The following is an 18,267-nucleotide window of genomic DNA, read 5'->3' on the forward strand; positions in this document are numbered from 1 at the left end:
CCTGAGACGGTATTTCAAGGCCTTTGTGAAAGCATCATCTTGTGACTTCCTAAATAGATCACTGAAAGGTGAAATTAACCCAAAATTCCTAGGAAAAGGAAACGAATATTGTAGGATGATGACTTTGTAGCTAAATTAGGGCAACATAATGAAACTCTAGCTCCAGTTTGCCTATCGATGCGGCACTGAATTGATCACAAATTAGGGAGACATGGTCTTCACCCACAAGCTCCTCTTTATAGACACCAGATAGTTCTGGAACCACCACTTTTGCCGGGGGAGGTTTAATTTTGCCTCGCAATTTCATAATATCGGAATAGTTTGAATGTATTCTCGAAGCTGAAGTACCCCTGAACTTAGGGATCAACTCGTAACAAGTATATTCATCTTTTTTTTTAAGTTTATTTATTTTGAGAGAGAGCGCGCGCGCGGGAAAACGCACGCATGAGCGAGGGAGGGGCAGAGAGAGAGGCAGGGAGAGAATCTGCGCTGTCAGCACAGAGCTGGACATGGGGCTCGAACTAGCAAACAGTGAGATCATGACCTGAGCTGAAATTAACGGTTGAACGTCTAGCCAGCTGAGCCCCAGGCACACCAACAAGTATACTTACCTTAAAAATTGAAGTTTTGTGGTGAGCAGTTCTATGAATGTTCAATGCGTTTTTAACCAATATGATACCACTCTTGATTGATTTTCTTGGAGGGCCTAGATTCAATTTAAAGGATTTCAGCATGAGGTACACCAATTGATACACAGTTTTTAATTTTATTTTACTTTCAGTGGTTTCTCCAACCCTGTGTGTGTGTGTGTGTGTGTGTGTGTGTGTGTGCGCGCGCGCGCGTCTGTGTGTGTGTAGACGCACCAAAAATATATTCTCTTAAAATAGAAATATAAGGGCGCCTGGGTGGCTCAGTGTGTTAAGCATCCAACTCCTGGTTTTGGCTCAGGTCACAATCTTGCGCTTTGTGGGTTCGAGCCCCACACCGGGCTCTGTGCTGACTGCTTGGAGCCTGCTTGGGATTCTGTGTCTCCCTCTCTCTCTCTCTCTGCCCCTCCCCTGCTTGTGCTCTGTCTCTCTCAAAACTAAATAAACCTTGAATAAAGATTTTTCCAAAAGAAGGTAATAGAAATAATCCCAGTGAAAGGAGGACTGTTTCTACTTTCATTGTATGTTTCATTTATTGTCCGAATAGAAGTGTTAGCAATGCTTTCAGGGTCTGACCTCCTCAAACCTGAAGATGTCTCCTGAGCCTTGATTTTTTCTTTCTTTCCATTTTATTTGTTCCTGAGTCTCTGCTGTGACTTAGTATGGAAACATACACCTTGTTTGGCTTGTAATCTAAAAGAGACAGTTTTTGTCACGATTCCTTTAGAGTTTATAGTAATGATACATCGTTTGGATTTCTGCTTCAAGCAAAGATGGAGTAACAGGGTCTGGATTTACAAGAACAAAGTTATGAAACAACAGTTTTTAAAACATTGCACATTAGGCGATGAAGGACAATAATCCCCCCAAAATAGGAAACGTACTAGGAAAGCCCTATGATTGCCCCAGAAAAATGAATCCAGTAATATATTTTAAAAACTATACATCAGGGCACCTGGGTGGCTCAGTCGGTTAAGCCTCTGACTTCAGCTCAGGCCATGATCCCGTGGTTTGTGGGTTCGAGCCCCGGGTCAGGCTCTGTGCTGACAGCTCGGAGGCTGACGCCTGCTTCGGATTCTGTGTCTCCCTCTTTCACTGCCCCTCCCTGACTCGTACTCTGTCTCTCTCTTTCTCTCAAAAATAAAAAGATAAATATTTTTTAAAATTATACATCATGATCAAGTTGGGTTCACCCAGGAATACAAGGCTGGTTTCACAATAAGAAGTAAACAGTAAAAACTCTCAACAAACTAAGAATAGAAGAGAACATCCACAACCTTATAAAGGGCATCTATGAAAAAACTACAACTAACCTTATACTTAATGGTGAAAGACTGAATGCTTTCTCTCTAACATCAGGAGCAACGCAAGGCTGTTCCCACTCCCCAATTCTATTCAAAATTGTGCTCGAGGTTATAGCCAGTGCAAGAAGTCAAGACAACAACTGGAAGGGAAGAATAAAACTGTCTTTATTCACAAATAACATATTTTTCTCTGTAAAAAAATCCTCTGGAATCACAAAAAAAAGTACTATAAGTGAGTTTAGCAAGTATCAGGGTACAAGATAAATATACAAAAAAAATAATTGCATTTCTGTATTGTAGCAACGAAACATTGGAAATTGAAATTATAAAAATAACATTTACAGGGGCACAAAAAATATAAAATAACTCTGAATGAATCTGACAAAGATGTGTGATACTTGTAGACTGAAAACTACAAAAACACTGCTTAAAGAAATTAAAAATGACCTAAATAAAAGGAGAAATATACCATGTTCCTGGCTTGAAAGACTCAGTATTGTAAAGATGTCAATTCCAAGCAACCCAGTTAAAATCCCAGCATTATTATTTGTCAAACTTAACAAGGTGATTCTAAAATTTATCTTCAGATGCAAAGAACTTACAATACGCAAAACAACTTTCAAAAACAGGAGGAAAGTTGGAGGACCTTTATTACTTGATTTCAGGACTTGTAAAGTTGCAGTTGGTATTGGTATAGAGATTCGTAAATACATCAATTGATCAGAATAGGGAATCCAGAAGTAGACACATACCTAGATGGTCAATAGATTTTTGACAAAGGTGCAAGGGTAGTCCAGCACAGAAAGATGAGTTTATTCAACAAATTGTGCTGGAATAGTTGGATATCCTTATGCAAAAAAAAAAAAAAAAAGCAAACTTCATTCTATACTTCACATCATATGCTAAAAATTAGCTAAAAATGTATCAGAGACGCAAATGCAAAACCTATGCTATAAAACTTCGAGAATAACATGAAAGAAAATATCTGCCAGATTGGGTTAGGCAATTTCATAGACAGGACGCTGAAACCGCGATACATAAAAGAAATGATAAATTGGACTTCAAGTAAATGAAGAACTTCTGCTCTTTAAGAAACACTGTTAAGGGAATATGGGGCACCAGGGTTCGTGAGTTCAAGCCCTGCATCGGGGTCTGTGCTGATGGTGCGGAGCCTGCCTGAGATTCTCTCTCCTTCTCTCTCTCTCTCTCTGCCTCTCCCCCGCTTGGGTGCACTCTCTCTCAAAATAAATAAATAACCTTAAAAATAAAAGCACATATCCCTACAAAGACTTATATGCACATGTTCATAGCAGCTTTGTAATAATCAAACACTGGAAATATCCCAGATGTCCATCACTGAATGAAGTTTAAAAATATTGTGACGTGTCATCCAGTGGATTATTATTTAACAATAAAAAGGAGGTGGGGGGGGGTCGGCCGGCTCCGTCAGTGGAGCATGAGACCCTTGATCTTGGGGTTGTGAGTTTGAGCCCCACGTTGGGCGTGGAGATTACTTAAAAGTAAAATCTGCCTAAAACGCAATAAAAAGGAATAGACTAGTGGTACCTACAGCAACAAAGATGAATCTCAAACTACTTTTTCTGTATTAAAAAAAAAATGGAAATGAGCACATACTGTGTGATTCCACTTACATAAAACTCTGAAATATGCAAACTAATCAAGAGCAACAAAAAACTACACCTGTGGTTGCCTGGGGAAAGCGGATGAAGAGTGCAGGAGAGGATTGCCGAGGGGCGTGAAGAAGCTTTTGGGAGTGAAACGTTCTTTATCTTGATTGGGGTGATGTGTGTACATCCGTCAAAAGTCATCAAATGTATGCACTTCAAATATGCGAAGTTCACCGTCTGTTAATTACAGCTCGGTCGTACCGTTTAATAATTATTTTTCCTTCTGCAGTACGCTGGCTTGCTGGGTTCTGAAAGTCAGACGTCTCCTGTTGCATTTGGTGCTTTGGCGTCAGGACAAAAGATTGAGAAGTATTGAACAGAGCGAGAAACATGGTCAAAGGGCAGCTGCCTTGTGGGTAAAAAGAATGTAAAAATAACTTCAGCCAACTGAGAGGTTAGTGCAGAAAGGGGAAGCAATTTTCGAAATAAATGCTAATTGTTTTTCATTGCATAAACTATTTCTAAATAGATGTTGTGCATAACCTGTTTTATTCCTCAAAGTGGAAGTTTTTTTGTTTTAACTTAAAATTTAAAAGAAAAACACGCACCCGTTTCAATGAGGAAGGAGATTGCAATCATTGTGACCAGTTATTATCAGATACTGTCGCATGCTTTGTAATGTAAATTGGGGCTGAGAGAAGGCAAATTTTTTTTAAGGTAATAAAACAAGGATGTTACTTTTCTTTTTTTAATTTTTTTTTTAACATTTATTTTTTTTTTTAATTTTTTTTTTCAACGTTTATTTATTTTTGGGACAGAGAGAGACAGAGCATGAACGGGGAGGGGCAGAGAGACAGGGAGACACAGAATCGGAAACAGGCTCCAGGCTCTGAGCCATCAGCCCAGAGCCCCACGTGGGGCTCGAACTCACGGACCGCGAGATCGTGACCTGGCTGAAGTCGGACGCTTAACCGACTGCGCCACCCAGGCGCCCCAACATTTATTTATTTTTGAGACAGAGGGAGACAGAGCATGAACGGGGTAGGGGCAGAGAGAGAGGGAGACACAGAATCGGAAGCAGGCTCCATGCTCTGAGCCGTCAGCCCAGAGCCGGACGCGGGGCTCGAACTCACGGACCGCGAGATCGTGACCTGAGCTGAAGTCGGACGCTTCACCGACTGAGCCACCCAGGCGCCCCAAGGTTGTTACTTTTCAATAGTCACATATGTATTAGAGGGAAAAATGGATTTCTCTCATATGCATTTTGGTTGTCTCTTATAGACAGAGTTTGGGGAGAGTATTAATTTTTGTGAAAGCAGGATGCATTTGATTTTCAATTCTCTACAAGATCAGCCAGACCCCTCACTCTTCATGACCCGAGCCTTCTCAGCAGAGACCACCAGAGTCTGAGATTATCTGCCTCCAGGCAGTGGTAATTTAGAAGGAATAGAAAAGCATATCGAAATTAGAAGTACCTGAAACTACAGATCTGCAAAGCTCCAGCCTAGACTGATGGGTACTGTGATTTCATTATTTCTATTGGGGAATTTAGCACGTACTTAATAGGAGACTACAGTAATCCATATTCAAAAATGGGTAGATCATCTACGCAAAATCAGTAACGAAACAGACTACACTATAGATCAAACGGACCTGACAGACATACGCAGAACATTCACCCCAACAGCAGCATAATGCACATCCTTCTTTTTTTTTTTTTCAACATTTATTTATTTTTGGGACAGAGAGAGACAGAGCATGAACGGGGGAGGGGCAGAGAGAGAGGGAGACACAGAATCGGAAACAGGCTCCAGGCTCTGAGCCATCAGCCCAGAGCCCGATGCGGGGCTCGAACTCACGGACCGCAAGATCGTGACCTGGCTGAAGTCGGACGCTTAACCGACTGCGCCACCCAGGCGCCCCTGCACATCCTTCTTAAGCACGCATGGAACTTCTCCAGGATGGATCACGTGCTGGGTCACAAAATCGGTCTTAACAGATTTGAGAAGATTGAAGTATCTCCAAGTATTTTTATGACCACGATGGAATAAAATTAGAAATCCCTAAGAAAAGGAAAATGAGAAAACTCACAAATAGATGGAAATTAAACAACACACACTTGACAACTATTGAGGCCACGAAGAAATCATAAGAGAAATTAGAAAATAGCACAACACATACACAAACACAAACAAAACATATGAAACCTTATGGGATACAACAGGCACTATTGGATGGGAAATTTAGAGCCTACCTTAAAAAAGAAGATCTCAAATAAACAATCTAACTTTCCACCTCAAGGAACTAGAAAAAAAGTAACAAACTAAGCCCAAGGTTAGTATATGGAAGGAAAGAACAAACATCAGAGCAGAAATAAACAAAAAAGAGGCGAGGAAGACAAAAGAAAAAAATCAGTGAAACTAAGAGCTGATTTTTTTAAAAGGTAAACTAAAGTGACAAACCTTTCGCTCGACTAAAGGAGAGGAAAGGCACAAAATCACAAAGGAAAGAGGCGTTTCAAGTGACAACATGGAAATCCTAAGGATCGTAAAAAACCGCAATGAACAATTATATGCCAACACATTCGATAATCTAGAAAAATAGGCTAATTTCCTAGAAACAACCTAGCAAGCCTGAATAATAAAGAAATAGAAAATCTGAGTTTACCAATTACTAGTAAAGGGATTGAATCAATAATCAAGAACCTCCAAACAAAACCCTAGGGCCAGATAGCTTCACGGTTGAATTGTACAAAATACAGAAGAAGTAATCCCAATCTTTCTTAAACTCTTCAAAAAAGAAAAAAAGCAGAGGTCACACTTCCAAACTAATTTTATGAGATCAGCATCATCTGGATACCAAAGCTAGACAAAGACACCACAAGAAAGGAAAGTACAGACCACTTTTTCCGAGGAACATGGATGCAAAAATCCTCAACAAAATATTAACAGACTTAATTCCGGAGCATACTTTATGTTTTTTTTAATGTTTATATATTTTTGAGAGCGAGAGCGAGCGAGCAACAGAGGGACAGAGAGAGAGGCAGACACACGATCTGAAGCAGGCTCCAGGCTCTGAGCTGTCAGCACAGAGCCCATCGCGGGGCTCGAACTCACAAACCACGAGATCATGACCTGAGCCGAAGTCCGACGCTTAACCCTCTGAGCCACCCAGGCGCCCCTAGGAGCTTATTTTAAAATATCATACACCACGACCAAGTGAAATGCAATGATGGTTCAAGATATGCAAATCAATTAATGTGATAAAGGCCATGTATGAAAAGGTCACAGCTAACGTTATACTCAGTGGTGAAAAATGAAAGCTTTTCCTCTAAAATCCGGGACAAGGCAAAGAAGCCAACTTTTACCGCTTCTATTCAACATAGCCCTGAAAGTCCTAGGCAGAACAATTGGGCAAGTAATAGGAATAAACAGCTTTCAAATAGGAAAGGAAGAAGTAAAATCGTTTGTTTGCAGATGACATGATCTTATATGTAGAAAACCCTAAAGACTCCACCAGAAAACTTGTTAGAACCAATAAATAAATTCAATAAAGTTGTCAGGTACAAAATCAGCCTACGAACATCACTTGCATTTCTGTACACCAACAAAAAACTATCCAAAAAGAAAATTAAGATAATAGTCTCAGTACAATACCATCAAAGAGAATAACATACTTAGGATAGACTTAACCAAGGAGGTGGAAGACGTGTATGCTGAAAACTATGAAACTCTGATCAAAGAAGTTAACGTAGATACACATAAATGGAGAGACATCCGATGTTCTTGGATTGGAATAATTAATTTTGTTAAACTGGCTATACTACCCAAAGGGTTCTACAGGTTTAGGGCAAAATCCCTCTCAAAATCCCGGTGGCATTTTTTCCCAAAGGCGTTTTTAATAGAAATAGAAAAAATAATCCTAAAACTCATACAGAACCCCCAAAGACCCCAAAGAGCCAAAGCAATTTCGAGCAAGACGAACGAAGCTAAAAACGTCGCACTTCGTGGTTTCAAAATACATTACACAGCTACATTAATCCAAATAGCATCATGATACAAAAACAGACATATATAGACAATGGAACAGAACAGAGAGAGCCCAGAAATAAACCCACATACATATGGTCAGCTAATCTTTGACGAGGGTCCCAAGAACACACAATGGGGAAAAGATACCCTCTTCAGTAATTAGCAGTGGGAAAACTGGATATCCACCTACAAAAGAAGGAAATTGGACTCTTATGCCATACACAAAAATTCACTCAAGATCAATTGAAGAATGAAACATAGGACCTGAAATCATAGAAGTCCTAGAAGAAAACATAGGGGAAAAACTTCTTGACATTGGTCTTGGCAATGATATGTTGGATATGACACCAAAAGCTCAAGCAACAAACACAACAAGAGGCAAACGGTCCTACATCAAACTAAAAAGCTTCTGTACAACAATGAAAACAATCAACAAAAGGAAAAGGTAACCTTTATATCATAGACAGATGATAGATAGATACACACACAACGGAATATTACTCAGCCATAAAAAAGAATGAAATCTTGCCGTTTGCCCTGACACGGATGGATCTGGAGGATATTATGCTATGTGAAATAAGTCACCCAGGGAAAGACAAATACCATACGATTTCATTCATATGTGGAATTTAAGAAACAAATGAGCAAAGGGAAAAAAAAGAGAGAGAGGCACACCAAGAAACAGACTCTTAACTATAGGTTCCAGAGGGAAGGGGGTGGGGGATGGGTGAATTAGGTGATGGAGATGATTAAGGAGGGCACTTGTGATGAACACCAAGCGATGTACAGAAGTGTTGAATCACTATATTGTACACCTGAAATTAATATTTCACTGCATGTTCACTTACTGGGATTTATTTTTTTTAATGTTGATGTATTTATTTATTTTGAGAGAGAGAGCACGGGGGAGGGTCAGAGAGAGAAGGAGGGAGAGATTCCCAAGCAAGCTCCGCGCCGTCAGCCCAGAGCCCAACGCGGGGCTCAGTCTCAAGATCCATGAGATCATGACCTGAGCTGAGAGATCGAGAGTCAGACGCTTCACCGACCGAGCCAGCTAGGCGCCCCTACTAACTGGAATTTAAATAAAAACTTTTTAAGAAGGTGGGGTGCCTGGCTGTCTCAGTTGGTATGGCATGTGACTCTTGATCCCAGGTTCGTGAGTTCGAGCCCCATGTTAGGTGTGGAGCCTATTTAAAAATAAAAATAATTAAAAAAGAAAATTAAAACATATTTAAAAACTTTTTTTTAAAGAAGGCAAAGAGAATTCTACAGAAGATAAGAATAAATACAGAAGCATTACCACCCCTAGACTCAAAATAGAGTACCCAGACTGAAAAAGACTGAAGGTTCAAGGCTGAAATCCAGATCTTGTTGAGAAGTCAGGCTCATGACTCACTGGATGACAGAGAGGTCATTGTGGTGTCATGCCAGAAGAAGTTCCTGGGAGCCCACCAGTAACTCGCTGGGAAAAATCTATCCTCTAGGATTCCTGGGAAGCTTTTCATAGGAAGTGTTTTCTAAGAGGCGCTCCGCTATCAAACTGCTCGAGATGCGTGCCAGGAGAAGCTTCTGGACAATAGATGCTGCCAGCTTCTGTGCACTGTGGGACCTGTATTCCGAAGAAGCTGCCCTGGTGAAGCCCAGCATCTAAAGAGCCCACTGAGGGGCACCTGGGTGGCTCAGTCAGTTAAGCGTCCGAGTTTGGTTCGGGTCATGATCTTGCAGCCTCCACCACCTTTCACTGACAAAGCTTAACAGTGTGCAGCTAGCAAAGGAGGACAACGTAAAGGGTCCTGACCCGTTTACTCATCGCGCGTGAAAAGGGTAAATTTGGACCTGAGAGTCAAGGAATCAAAACTGGCACAGAGGACAGGAAGCAGGATGAAGGCCTGGGAAATGACCCTATAGCATGCCTCCCACCTGCCCACAAGGTTCTGAGGAACACAGGAGCCCCGTGCTGGTCCTCCTCAGCCCTCTCGCCACAAGGTTTTGGATCACCTATTACCTGTCTGCGGATAAAAACAGTTCAGTACTTGCTCTGCGTATAAGGTGGTTTACTAGGGGCCGACAAGCGTTGACCCGAAAGTGATGGTGTGAGCAGACCCACAGTGTACCCTTCCCCAGCGGGCAACCCAGAAGAACAGGAAGGGAAATGGAGGCAACGTTGAAGTGTTCTCGACCGCGTAGGCATTCGTGTATACGCTGCGCATGTATGCATATATTTGGTACACGTCCATTTTACAGACGAGGCATCTGAGAATTAGTGACTTGTCCAAGTGACGGAGCTGTGACTTCAACTCGTACCTTCTGACTCCGGTTCTAGAGTTCGGTTTACCAATCTACATGGAACGCTGGCTCCCCGTAGGTATCGCCAAGATGACTTGCCGAGAGGACGGGGCTGAGTTTATTCTGAACTGCAGTAAAAGAGAGCAACCTTCACAGAATCTTGGGGGGGGGGGGAGGGAAAGCCAGGATATTTATGAGATGTCCACGTCTGGCTTAAGGAAGTCCTTTCAGTGAGGAGTCTTGGTTAGGATTAGGTCAGGGTGGTGATGTCATTGAGGATTGGTGACCACAAGGGGAAGATTTTTAAGGCAAGGAATTCGAAGAGTCTGGGGAGTAAAGTGTCTGGCGGGAAGTTCCCAGAATGAGCGCTGAAGTTACTTGCAACTCTTATCTTCTTGGGCAAGAGTAATTAAGGTGGCGATGGCAGTGAAGTAATAAAGTCACATGAATGAGTGTAGACGGTAAGCTCTGTCCGTGTGCATGGTTTGCGTTGTCATCCACAAAGGTTTTTCTTTTCTCCTTCCTGCTGGTCAAATTCCAGCACGATGCACGACAAGTTATTCTGTTAATGGAATGATCATTAACCAATTTCAATAGGAAGATTACTCAGCATAATAACTAACTTCTACGTGGTCCGTTCTGTGTTACCAGCTCATTAAATCATGGTAACTCTGTGAGGGAGGTGCTCTTTTCTTATTTATGTATTTATTTATTTACTTGTTTGTTTTTAATTTACGTCCGGGTTAGCACATAGTACAATAATGATTCCGGGAGTAGGTTCCAGTGATTCATCCCCTGTGTATAACACCCAGTGCTCATCCCCAACAAGTGTCTTCCTTAATGTCCCTTACCCGTTTAGCCCATCCCCCCACCCACCACCCCTCCAGCAGCCCTCAGTTTGTTCTCTGTATTTAAGAGCCTCTTATATTTTGTCCCCCCCCCCCCTTCTTTTTCTATTATTTTTGCTTCCCTTCCCTTATGTTCATCTGTTTTGTATCTTAAATTCCACATACGAGTGAAGTCATAGGATATTTGTCTTTCTCTGACTGGGGAGGTACTATTTTCAGCCACATTTTATAGCCGGTGCAGTGATGCACAGGGAGGTTAAGTAAGTTACTTCACGTTACAATGCAGTAGGCAATTGAGCTGGGATATGAACCCAGGCAGCCTGACTCCAGAGTCCTTTTTAGGACCCAATTAGTATACTCATTATCCCCTGTTAGGGTTTTACAGCTACTGTTCCTTCAATTCATATGCAATTCATATAATTCAGACCAGAGAGGCGATTCAGATCAATCCATTGCTCAAGGTCACCCAGGAAATAAGTTATGGCCTTCAAACTAAGTTTTCAGACTTCCTCACCTAATTATTTTCCCCACCCCCGCCCCGTTGGTTTTCTAGAACTACCTCTTGATTTCCAAAGAACATTTAATAACTTCATTAAATATTGTCCAACAAAGACAAAATACAACAAAAAAAAAATCTAGTCCTGTGTTAAGTTAGGGGTCTCTGCAAGTTAGAGCATGGACTGAATTCTGATGGTTTCTATAAAATAGGATAAGAACAAGACAGAATTTGCATGTCCTCATAGCTTTGGAGTATCATTACTAAATAAATGGCTTTCATTAAAAGAAGTGACTGAAAGTAATAATCTTTGACTTGGAACAAATATTTAACTTTTATGATAGGAATGTAAACGGAACATGGATTTGTGATTTCTCAGTTTTCTTTCTTGCTGGAAGGACATTTAACTACTTTTGACCTGTAATCAGGATAAACAGAGGGCAACAAAAAGGACACACAGACAGAAAAGATAAGCCGCAACATAAACCTCACTTGGGTGGTGCCCGGGTGGCTCAATAGGTTAAGCATGTGACTTCAGCTCAGGTCACGATCTCACAGTTTGTGGGTTCAAGCTCCACGTTGGGCTCTGTGCTGACCGCTCGGAGCCTGGAGCCTGCTTCGGATTCTGTGTCTCCCTCTCTCTCTCTCTCTCTCTCTCTCTCTCTGCCCCTCCCCCGCTCGCACTCGTCTTTCTCTTGAAAATAAATAAACATTAAAAAAGTAATAAATCTTATTTGGAAAAGAGAAAATAAAGCAGGGCACCATTAAATTTCTAATGCTAAAGCGGTTTTTCTGTTAATTCAGGAAATAAAGCTTTATAGAAGTCACTAGGGTTGACCTTCTTGTATTCTTTAACAGAATAAAACTCTTCTCTCGTTTAGTTGATGTGCCCCTTCTGGACTCCAAAGCTGATGAACTGGGCGAGTTGATATACAGTCGCTCTGGGTGCCGGGCAAACAATAGGTGTGCAATTTACACACAATTGCTAATTAAGATATAACCTTTCTTTGTTGTGCGTTTCACAAGCAGGTTACATAGCCTTTCAGGGATAGGTCATCAGCAACAACGTTTGTTTTTTTATTTACGTTTTTATTTTGTTTTATTTTATTTTTTATTTTAAGTAGGCTCCACGCCCAACTCATGACCCTGAGATCGAGAGCCTGATGCTCTACCGACTGAGCCAGCCAGGCACCTCTTAAGTTTTTATTTTCATTCCGTTTAGTTAACATAGAAAAATCTGGAACGCTGCACAGACTTGCGTGTCATCTTGCTCCGGGGTCGAGCTAATCCCTCTGTATTGTACTTCAATCACACAGGCTAACCACACGGGGATACTTGGCTTTTCACTAGGTGTAGTTTGACGTGAGCTTTGCTGCTTGCCTTCTTTCCGCGTGGTGGATAGAGAGGGACGAAATGGAAGAGAGAGGCAAGGATGACAGGAACGTTCCAGTAGGCCTGTTTGGAGAAAGGCAGGCATGGGTTCCCTATTCGTGTCCCCAACCCAACACACACACCCAAATTACACAAAGCGCCCCATGCAGACGAAAGGAGCTCTCTATGTTGCCTTGAAAATGACATGGTAATTGTGTCTTTCTCTCTTGCCTTTCCCTGGATTTAAATGCCCAAAGCCACGCAAAATTTCCACTCCTTATCCCACCCCAGTCCGTCTCCAGCCTGTGCTCTCCCGACATCATTTCCTTGTGAACCAACCACCGTGGAGCTGTCACCTGGTTTCTGATTCTTTTCACCTTTAAACCCAATTAAAAAGAACATTACACCGGAGGAAAAAACCCACATCATCAGCAAGTGAATATTTGCTAAGAGACTGTGACGGGTCCACACCTTTACCTGATATCAAGTACATCAAACCGGGAAGTGCCCTCCCAACAGGAGTCTCTAACCTTGTTCTTTGCAGACCAGAGGAACTCTCCTGTTTGGGACAGCCACCCCGACCTTGAGGCTTGGCCCATCCCTCTGAAATGCCAACAGATCAGCATTTCGTCTCCACCTTGAAGGGTAAACCTTCTGGAACCAGGAGTCCAAAGACATGCACTTAAGTTCTGGCTTAGTTCCCTCAAAACCCTTACCACTTCTCTAAGTAGATCACTCTTGTTCGTGATTAATCTCTCCCATCTTGGTTCACATTAGCTCCATTTCAGATGGTGATTTTTTTTTTTTCTGACCTCGTGAAATTCGGAGTTGAATACTACTAATGCCACAAAATTAGAAGGGATGATTACATTTAGGGGGAAAATTATATATTTGTTCACAAAAATGTACACCTAAGACCTTAGAAAAGAACTGATGTTCCTAAATGGTATGATTTTGTTTAATTATAGAGGTAATTTCTCTTATTATCCTCAAATTAACTTTTAATTACTTAATTTTGCATGGGATTTCTCCTTCAAGTCAAATTGTGCTGTTCGTGTCTTTCCTTAAATCTTCAGAGTAGATCGTGTGTGTGTGTGTGTGTGTGTGTGTGTGTGTGTGACACATACATATACATCAAAAAAGTGTTGCTAACTCACACCATTTGTCGGTGAAGAGTGATGATAAATGTTTCCGCAGATGTTCTGGTGAGTGATAGAACTTTCTCAGGAGGTATGCTGAGGATGGTGTATTCTGGGTATTTTCACCCTAGGGATGTGGTTGTGTTGGTGGATGAAGGGCTCCACGAAAGAGCAAAAGCCCCGATGCAGACATGGGGCCAGCAAATACATCTTACAGCTTAAAACGGGGGAGGGGAAATAAAGGGATGAAGCAACTGGGAGTCCTCTTGGCTTCCAGGTTCAACGCAGGGATTAAACTAGCCTAACAGGTTTTCCATCAGGCTACGCTAGACTGAGATACTGTCAGCCTGATATTATAAAGTCACATTCATCCTCTCTAGATAAATGACTAGCAACCCAGCCCCTCTGGCTCACGTTGGGACCATCCTTGTGTCGTCCCAGAAGTCATCATTGTCCCGATATCCTGTTACCTGGCAAAGGGGAATTGAGGTTGGGGGTTGAATTAAGATTGTTAGGGGCGCCTGGGTGGCTCAGTCAGTTGACCGTCTGACTTCGGCTCAGGTCATAATCTCGTGGTTCGTGGGTTGGAGCCCCGCGTCGGGCTCTGTGCTGACAGCTCGGAGCCTGGAGCCTGCTTCGGATTCTGTGTCTCCTTTTCTCTCTGCCCCTCCCCTGCTTGCATTCTGCCTCTCTCTCTCTCCCCCTCAAAATAAATGAACATTAAAAAAAAGATTGCTAATCCCTTGACAGTTTGTTAAGGAACTTTTCCTGGATTATTCAGTAGGCCCAGTGTAATCGCAAGAGTCATTAAAAATGGAAAACAGAGGGGCGCTTCGGTGGCTCAGTCCGATCCGTGTCTGACTCTTGATTTTGGCTCAGGTCATGATCTCACAGTTTGTGAGGCTCTGCAATGATCGTGGAGCCTGCTTGGGATTCGGTCTCTCCCTCTCTCTCTGCCCCTCCCCTGCTCACTCATATGTACTCTCTCTCTCTCTCTCTCTCTCTCTCTCTCTCTGCCTCAAAATAGATAAACTTTTTTTAAAAATGGAAAAAAGAGTATCAGATTGATGCAATATGAGAACGATTGGACTCACTTTGAAAATGGCCCGGGTCAAGGAACGCAGGCAGCCTCCGGACGCTAGACAGGGCAAGAGAACATTCTCCCCTGGAGCCCCCAGGAGTACAGCCTGGACAGTGCCTTGATTTAAACTCAGTGGGATCCACTTTGTACTTCTGGCCTCAAAACTCAACGGTAGCAAATGTGTGTTGCCTGAAGCCCCTCAGTTTGTGATCATTTGTTACGGCAGCAGTAGGAAACTAAAGCAGGCCCCGTATGGCTGGTTGATGGTATTTTTTCATTTAATGTTTTTACTTTATTGGATTTTTTATTTAAAAAAGAGATTTTCTGTCCTTCCTCACCAGTCCTGCCCATCTAAGGTTATAATGTACTATTTATTCTTCCCCGGCTTTTTTAAATGAAAAATTTCACTCTGCAACTTGTCTCTGTCACTTAAAATTCTCTGGACATTTTTTTAGGTAAGTTCAGCCGTAACTCAATATACAAGTTAAATATTTATTCTTTTTATCAGAGCAATATTAGTAAGATATACGGAAAAGTATAAAGCTGAAACAAGAAACAAAGAAAAAAATATTAACCCATGACTCTACGACCTACGTAAAGTCGGCTGGTAATTTTAAAATATCAGTAGTAGATGTAAATGGGTAGAAAATCCATATTGTACAAATTAGTACAAGATATTAAGTAAAAGCTTTCTTCTTTTCCTTCCTCCATAGTCCTCTCTCCAAAGACAGCTACAATTCAGGGTTTCTCGTGTGTTCTTTTGGAACGTATTTGTATGTGCGCACATCCCAGAGACCATTCGTGATTATGTACCTTGCTTTTTTCCTCTTAATTAGTATTATAAATCTTTCCCACTTTGACATACACAACCTCATTTTTTTTATTATTTTTTTTATTTTTATTTTTTTATTTTTTTTTAATTTTAATTTTAATTTTATTTTTTTTTCTTTTTTATGAAATTTATTGACAAATTGGTTTCCATACAACACCCAGTGCTCATCCCAAAAGGTGCCCTCCTCAATACCCATCACCCACCCTCTCCTGCCTCCCACCCCCCATCAACCCTCAGTTTGTTCTCAGTTTTTAACAGTCTCTTATGCTTTGGCTCTCTCCCACTCTAACCTCTTTTTTTTTTTTTCCTTCCCCTCCCCCATGGGTTCCTGTTAAGTTTCTCAGGATCCACATAAGAGTGAAACCATATGGTATCTGTCTCTCTCTGTATGGCTTATTTCACTTAGCATCACACTCTCCAGTTCCATCCACGTTGCTACAAAAGGCCATATTTCATTTTTTCTCATTGCCACGTAATATTCCATTGTGTATATAAACCACAATTTCTTTATCCATTCATCAGTTGATGGACATTTAGGCTCTTTCCATCATTTGGCTATTGTTGAGAGTGCTGCTATGAACATTGGGGTACAAGTGGCCCTATGCATCAGTGCTCCTGTATCCCTTGGATAAATTCCTAGCAGTGCTATTGCTGGGTCATAGGGTAGGTCTATTTTTAATTTTCTGAGGAACCTCCACACTGCTTTCCAGAGCGGCTGCACCAATTTGCATTCCCACCAACAGTGCAAGAGGGTTCCCGTTTCTCCACATCCTCTCCAGCATCTATAGTCTCCTGATTTGTTCATTTTGGCCACTCTGACTGGCGTGAGGTGATACCTGAGTGTGGTTTTGATTTGTATTTCCCTGATAAGGAGCGACGCTGAACATCTTTTCATGTGCCTGTTGGCCATCCGGATGTCTTCTTGAGAGAAGTGTCTATTCATGTTTTCTGCCCATTTCTTCACTGGGTTATTTGTTTTTCGGGTGTGGAGTTTGGTGAGCTCTTTATAGATTTTGGATACTAGCCCTTTGTCCGATATGTCATTTGCGAATATCTTTTCCCATTCCGTTGGTTGCCTTTTAGTTTTGTTGGTTGTTTCCTTTGCTGTGCAGAAGCTTTTTATCTTTATAAGGTCCCAGTAATTCACTTTTGCTTTTAATTCCCTTCCCTTTGGGGATGTGTCGAGTAAGAGATTGCTACGGCTGAGGTCAGAGAGGTCTTTTCCTGCTTTCTCCTCTAAGGTTTTGATGGTTTCCTGTCTCACATTTAGGTCCTTTATCCATTTTGAGTTTATTTTTGTGAATGGTGTGAGAAAGTGGTCTAGTTTCAACCTTCTGCATGTTGCTGTCCAGTTCTCCCAGCACCATTTGTTAAAGAGACTGTCTTTTTTCCATTGGATGTTCTTTCCTGCTTTGTCAAAGATGAGTTGGCCATACGTTTGTGGGTCTAGTTCTGGGGTTTCTATTCTATTCCATTGGTCTATGTGTCTGTTTTTGTGCCATACACAACCTCATTTTTAACGGTCGTAGAGGATGCCATCTGAAGGCTATTCCCAGTTTCTTTGGCCGGGTTCCGATTCATGAATGCATTCGTGATTTCTTTTTTTTTCCTATACAATAATGTTGCAGCGAACATCCTTTTGAACACACTTCGGGGAACTTTGGCAAGTATACATCTAGGGTACATTCTTAGCAGTGGGATTTCTGGACGAAAAGTGCATTTAAATAACTGCCCTCTAGGAATCACTGCATCAACTGATACCATAATATATTTTTAACGTCTGATTAATCGTATGAGTCCTACGTAGCCTCTTATTATTTTGATTTTCTTTTTTTAAGTTGCATTTATTTTGAGGGAAAGAGGGAGAGAGAATGAGCAGGGGGAGGGGCAGAGCTAGAGGGAGAGAGAGAATCCCAAGCAGGCTTCACGCTGTTGGCACAGAGCCCGATGCAGGGCTGGAACCCACAAGCTGGGAGAGCATGACCTGGACTGAAACCGAGAGTCGGAGGCTTAACCAAAGGAGCCCCCCAGGTGCCTCTGTTTTGATTTTTGTTTCTTTAATTATGAGCAAGGTTGAGGTAATAATACTTGGAAGCATGACAAATCTGTTTATGAGAAAACGAGTGACGTTTGTATATGATCTAAAAATTCGTCTGCAGCTGACGAGCTCTGTGACTTTGAACAGATCGCCCTGGGTCTCAGTGTCCTCACTCTCACAGTTAGGTTGGGCTAGAGAAGCTCTAAGAACATATCCAGTCCCAGATCTACCGATCGAGTGGATAAAAGAAAAAAGGATCAGGGGCCCCTGGCTGGCTCAGTCAGTACAGTGTGTGACTCTTGACCTCAGGGTTGTGAGTTTGAGCCCCATTTTGGGCATAGAGATTACTTTACAAATAGTAATAATGATTTTTTTTTATTTTAAAAAGGATCAAGGCCGCTCACAATTACAAAGAGTAAATGTGTTCGTCCATTTGGGCTGCGTGGGCTGCCTTAATGAGACACCATAGATGAGGTAGTTTATAGAAAATGGAAAGTTATTTCTCACAGTTCTGGAGGCTGAGCAGTCCAAGATCAAAGCACCAGGATTCAGTGTCTGATAAGAGC

Source organism: Prionailurus bengalensis, chromosome X (assembly GCF_016509475.1).
Source record: "Prionailurus bengalensis isolate Pbe53 chromosome X, Fcat_Pben_1.1_paternal_pri, whole genome shotgun sequence".
Taxonomy (NCBI): domain Eukaryota; kingdom Metazoa; phylum Chordata; class Mammalia; order Carnivora; family Felidae; genus Prionailurus; species Prionailurus bengalensis.